The sequence below is a fragment of the Triticum dicoccoides genome, chromosome 3B (genome assembly GCF_002162155.2).
Source record: "Triticum dicoccoides isolate Atlit2015 ecotype Zavitan chromosome 3B, WEW_v2.0, whole genome shotgun sequence".
Taxonomy (NCBI): domain Eukaryota; kingdom Viridiplantae; phylum Streptophyta; class Magnoliopsida; order Poales; family Poaceae; genus Triticum; species Triticum dicoccoides.
The window spans coordinates 568,618,149-568,624,811 of record NC_041385.1 but is presented as its reverse complement, the minus strand read 5'-3'; positions in this window follow the sequence as shown (position 1 = coordinate 568,624,811).

Sequence of the window (6,663 nt, the reverse complement as noted above, 5' to 3'; positions counted from 1 at the left end):
TGTAAAATGAAAAAAATACAGCAAACATGCAATTAGTTCCAAAATATTGTAGGTGCAAGATGAAGGTAAACCACGGGATATGGCACCAGCTGTGTATGTCTTGAACAAGGTAAAAAGAAAAGAATTCTGCGAGGTCCTGTCACGTGTGAGATTCCCACATGGATTTGCTTCCAACCCTAAAAGGAGAGTTAGTGCAGATGGAAACAAGGTACAAGGGTTGAAAACTCATGACTGCCACGTCCTACTTCAAAGGGTTTTACCTGTTATCCTTAGAGGATTGGGCCGCCCTGACTTTTACAGAGCAGTTGCAGAGTTGGGACAATTTTTCAGGGAACTCTGCAGTAGAAATATCAGGATAGATGCTTTGGAGCATCTTAGAGACAAGATACCAACTATCCTATGCGACCTTGAGAAGATATATCCTCCATCCTTCTTTGATGTGATGGTGCATTTGGCTGTTCATCTACCTGATGAGGCACTACTTAGAGGTACAGTACAGTATGGCTGGATGTACCCTATTGAAAGGCGGCTAGGCACTTTCAAAGGCTATGTTAGGAACAGAGCTAGACCCGAGGGTTCCATTGCAGAGGCCTCCATTGCTACAGAAGCATTGACATTCTACTCAAAATACATTGAAACAGCTGATCAGCTTAGCAAAGAGGTGGGTGAAGACAATCCCGGGCTCAATGTTTTCGATTATTTTGTTCGAGTTACAGGGAAGAGTCGACAAGAGGACAAACCTAAAGATTTGGACAAAATGGTTTGGTATGTATTGAATAACTGTCCCGAGATACTACCTTATATCAAGTAAGTGCAGTACTGCAGCTTATACATCGTAATCTACTAAACTTGCAGCACATTCTTATATATTTAGATGTTTGACGCAATCACTATGTTGTGCAGCATCTACAAAGAGGAGTTACGGCCGCAAAAATCCAAGAAACATTGACAAACTGGTTATGGCAGGATTTGCGAAATGGTTCAAGAACCATGTAAGCTTTTGAAGTGCACTGTCAGTTTTTTTAATATATTGAGTACATAAGATGATCAACTTGTCTATTTTCTAACCATAGGTTAAGAAGATGCGGGAGGATGGGCAGGCAGTTGATGATGCCCTTTACTCACTAGCAATGGGTCCTGATACTCGGGTAAGACATTATGAATCTTGCGTTGTTGGAGATGTGCGCTACAACACCCTTGCACGAGATGAAGGTAGGAAGACACAAAACAGCGCCATCATGAGCACGGATACGTATAACAAAGAGACAACTGAAATGTATGCTAACATAACACACATTGTTCAATTACAGTATATCTCCAGTTTCGAGGATCATCGGTGTGTGGTTCTGTTGTGCTGTCGTTGGTATAACCTATTTTCCAGGATGGCAAAGCCCAGAGATGATGATTATTTCAAATCCATCAATGTCAAGGCGGCGTACGAGACCAACGAGCCTTTTATTTTGGCAAATCAAGCAACACAGATATTTTTCTTGGAAGACACATTTGCACGTAGCGATGACTGGAGAGTATTGCAAAGGTTTGAGCAGAGGAATTCGTTTAATGAAGTTGCACAACAAGATGATGCTTACACTGCTCCTGATGTACAAGATAACACAGATGTTCCTAATATCTTTGAGAACAATCACATCAATGACGTTGCCAAAAAGATTGTCTGTCGTGCTGTGGACATACAAGAGTTGATCAAGAAGAAGCCAACGTTCGAGGACCTTCAAGACGAATAAGAAGATGACACCATGGGGAATTACGACTTAGACTGATACACATGGCGAAGATGTTGACGCTGCTGTTGCGGATTATGATTACATTGCTTTTGTCGTATTTTCCTGTCACAAGACGTTTTTTATCTACTATGTGAAATTGTGTTTGCTATGACAATTGAAACCTGATGAACATGTTGTTTAGTATTTTGCTGTGAGAACATCACTTGTTATGTATGCTGAATTGTGTTTGGTGATTGTATGACAACTAAAACATGATGACATTGTTGTGTAGTTGTACTCATATTTGGCTGTGAAACTTGAATTTGATGACATAGTTTGTTGTTGGACTGCAATTTGCTCGACGTCTTCGAATGAGAACAAAGCTGACCCGACTGGGCCTCTGCTATTTATTTATTTATATGAGAAAAAGGGGATACCCCCTGATTTCCGTTAATAGAAATCATTAGATGTTCACAACACTACGCCCAGCCTGCTACATAGGTTTCATTCATTACTAGTTTCAGCAAAGTGCTCATGTCATAGCCACTGAATAAAGAGACAATCATCCTACAGAGCACATCGATTTTGCCCATTATCTTCACAAGCTCTTTCATCTCCTCATTGCTATCAAGGTTGTTCAGCAGCTGTTGCTTGGCCATGATCAGAGGAACTGCATCTTTAACCTTCTATTCTGCATCTTCCTCTTTTGTCGTTCCTTCAGTTACTTGTCCAACACCCCAACCTGCTGGTATTGGGATTCCTCGACTAACCAAATAATCAGCATAGTTGCATTCCCCCACATCAGCAACTTCCCAGAAATACAAATCAAATTGGAAGATCATCAACCAAACTATTAAAAAAATCAGCAACTGAAAGCAGCAGAACAAGTACTTAAACATATTATTACCCCATGATTCGGGCATTTGTAGAAGACTCGGCCAGGGTTGCGGATTGTGGTTGAGACGCGATGGATGACTCTGCGTGATTTGCAGCAGTGGCACCACACCAACGGTAGCGGGTTGCGATGAGCAATCGGCTGCGGTGCGCGTGCCGGTGGGGGTGTGATGAGACCCACAGGCGATGGTACGGGTGGCGACTTGGCGCATATCTGGTTGTTGCCTGCTGAAGAGTAGGTGGACGAGTAGCCAGCGGACATGGTTGCTGCGGCCAGAGCTTCTGATGCTAGGCAGAGTAAGTAGAGAAGAGGAGAAGTGAATGTTGGATATGTCAGTTTCATTACTTGCAGAGTAGCATAGCACCATATATAGAATAGTCATAGTCTAGGTTTGGATTCGAACCAGCTACAGGAGCACGTCTTTCTTTTTTCTAAAACTCGGCAACGTCTCTTTACTGGTACACTAGCTTGTTCTGTACGCCTTCCCAAGTCTTTGATTTTCTTTCCCTTTTTTTGCGAGGAAGGAAGGAGGACAAAATTGAGAGTTCCTCGGAATCGAACCCAAGACCTCTCAGTTGAAAACCAAGGGTGCTAGTCACTTATGTGGCGAACGTTCCCTGTGAGGAGGACGGTAGACGAACGCATTTTCCTCACAGTTTTCTTCCTATATATAAAAAAGTATGCTACTTGGTGTCCGCTTATCAAAAAACAATTGTGCCAACCTTGACCGTTGGATTGACATTCAACGTGTGTCGTGTTTCTTCAATCTCTTCTTCCTCGAGCCGCCAAAGCCAAACCAGCGCCGGCGGGACCGCCCGCTCCCACGTCCCACGGTTGGCTGTGATCTTCCCCGGCTCCTGTTCGTTCCCATCCGAGGCCTCACCATCGTCCCCCGCCTTGGTTCGGTCACCGTGGCGCCGCCCTCCGGTGTTGTCAACATGGTCAACAACCGAGAGGAATAAGGAGATGACTGTACATGGTGAGGATGACAGTAGGGACGCAGCAGCGCGCGCAGTAATTTTGTTTTTTTGGGACGGAGAAGGGTATCAACTGGGTTGTGCGGGACCCGTGGCCCGTCTAGCCCAGGCTTTTATTTCATATGCTTAGCACATGACCAACCCAGTTTGTTTTTTTCCTTTCTGAAAATGGCTAGCCACCTATTTTGTTTTTTGCAGAATAACCAACATAGGTCTACTTGCTTTTCTACACCCTGCTGGGCTGGAAATCTTTCAAGACGAGGAGGGATGCATTTTTCCCAGAAAATGAGCTATAAGTAATAAGAAATGGGCTATAGGTAATAATAAATGGGATGTAAAATGAAAAAAATACAGCAAACATGCAATTAGTTCCAAAATATTGTTTTCTTTCGAATTTGATATTTTAAATTTCATTGTTTTTGTGCGGGTAAAATTTCATTGAATTTAAATTAAGGTATATTTAGATTTAAAATTACTTTGAATCTGGCTAGAAATTTCGGGTTGTATGCTGTTTGGGACAGATTTGGAGGCTGACTTGTGGGTCTACTAGGTTGACGTGTACTTTGGCTTTGTCAACTTAGTCCACAAACGATTCTAGCAGCAGTGACCGTTGGATGTTAATCCAACGGCCGTGCTGCTTCTTCAATATCTGATCTTCTTGCTCCAGCCGCCCAAACCAGCTCCGGTGGGACTGCCTGCTCCCGCCTCCCATGTCCGGCTGTGCTGCCGCACAGGCCGCACCGCCCCACCCTACTTCATTGCTGGCCAGGCCATTCCTCTACTCACCCACACCTCCTATTATTTTCCGGTGACGGCAGCCGGGCCAGTAAACCCTCGTACTCCCCACTGCATGGGCAACCATTGACGAGTCGTCCCCGGCTCCGTGTCGTTCCCTTCCTAGGCCTCGCCGTCGTCCACCGCCATGGTGCTCTCGGCGCGGCCTGGTCAACGTGGTCAACGAATGACATCCATCGGCCGTGGACTATACCCGCAAAATAATGATTCCTCCACCTGACAGCTGGGACCCACCGGAAGGGCCTCTGTATTTCGCGAAAAAACGTTCCCCCCGCTGATATGTCGGACCCACCAGCTATATCTTCGCACGCAAGGAAGTGCCTCCTTATTACACACAAAAATGAATACCCCCTGCTAGCTGGGACCCACCATAGTGGGAGGATGACTTGTGGGCCAACTAAGTTGACCGGGACGGAGGGCTTTGTCAACTTAGTCAATATGAACGATTCTAGCTCCAGTGACCATACAATGTCCATCCAACAACCATAGTGCTTCTTCAACCTCTGGTCTTCTTGCTCCAGCCGCCCAAATCAGTATCGGTCGTGCCGCATGCTCCTGCCTCCCGTGGTCGTCTGTGCTACCGCGGAGGCCTCATAGCCCCCTACTATTCCCACCACTGGCCAGGCCCTGCAGCGACGGCAGCCTCACACCGCAGCCGAACCAGTGAACCCTCGTACTCCTCTCCGCGCGGGCTTCCACTGCCGCGTCTTCCCCGGCTCCGCGTCGTCCCCTTCCTAGGCCTCACAGTCGTCCACCGCCGTGGTGCTCTCGGCGCGGCCTGGTCAGCGTGGTCAAGGAACGACTTCCATCGGACGTGGACTGTACGTGGAGAGGCTGACAGCTGGGTCCACGACCGCAGCAAGGAAGTGCCTCCTTATAACACGGAAAATAATGATTCCTCCACCTGACAGCTGGGACCTACCAGACGGGCCACTGTATTTCATGGAAAAAATGTTTCCCCCTGACTGCTGGGACCCACCAGCTTCATCTTCGCACGCAAGGAAGTGCGTCCGGGCAAAAAAAATGATTCGCCCCCCTGACTGCTGGGACCCACCAGCTACACCTTCGCATGCAAGGAAGTGTGTCCGGACAAAAAAACGATTCGCCCCCTGACTGCTGGGACCCACCGGCTACATCTTCGCACGCAAGGAAGTGCGTCCGGGCAAAAAAAATGATTCACCCCCCCTGACTGCTAGGACCCACCAGCTACATCTTCGCACGCAAGGAAGTGCCTGACAGTTGGGACCCACCTGGTCGAAGCGTACGTAGCATTGTCATTCTGGTCGCGAACGTGTACGTACATATATACTGGTGGATGTAGAGGCGTGCACGTGTCGTAGTAGAGGCGCGCACGTAGCATGTACACGTACGTACAGCGGCCAGGGTGCAAGAAAGAAAATACGGCCACGTATGTGTAAATATGGGCGGTGTCTCGAACGCCTACTCGCGCATACATACGGCGAGGGCTCGTGTACGTGGCTGGGTCGAAACGGAGAAACAACGTCATCGTCGTGTTCATGGGGAGGCAACGGAATGTGTCGTGTTCATGGGGAGGCAACGGAATGTGTCATGTTCATCAGGAGGCAATGGAACGCATGGGAGCCAACCGGCTGGGTTGGAACGGAATGCGTGGTCGTGTTCATCGGGAGGGCTTGGACGGAACAGGCGATGAAAATGAGGCCTGGCATACCGCAAAACGGAGGAAACGGGCCTCCTACGTTCGAAACGGGGTCCTGTTGATCGGGAGGGGTATGGCGTACCGCAAAACGGAGGAAACGGACCTCCTACGGTCGAAGCGGCGGTCATGTTGATCGGGAGGGGTGTGGCGCACCGCAAAACGGACGAAACGGACCTCCTACGGTCGAAAGGGGGGTCCTGTTGATCGGGAGGGGTGTGGCATACCACAAAACAGACGAAACGGACTTGTGTTGGAGCGCTACGGTCGAAATGGGGGTCCTGTTCATCGGGAGGGGTGTGGCGTACCGCAAAATGGGACTCCACGGGATACTGTTCATCTTCACCGTCGACCTCCTCCAGCGTCCATGGGCTACCGTCGACCTCCTCCAGCCTCCACGGGCTCCTGTTCATCCAGCCTCCACCGCGCGCTACTCCACCGGCTACTGTTCAACCACCCCTCCACCATCTAATATTCATCCAGCCCTCCACCGTCCACTGTTCATCCAGCCCTCCACACCAAGGAGTCCTGTTCAACCACCCCTTCACCGTCTACTGTTCATCCAGCCCTACACACCACGAGGTCCTATTCATCCAGAGG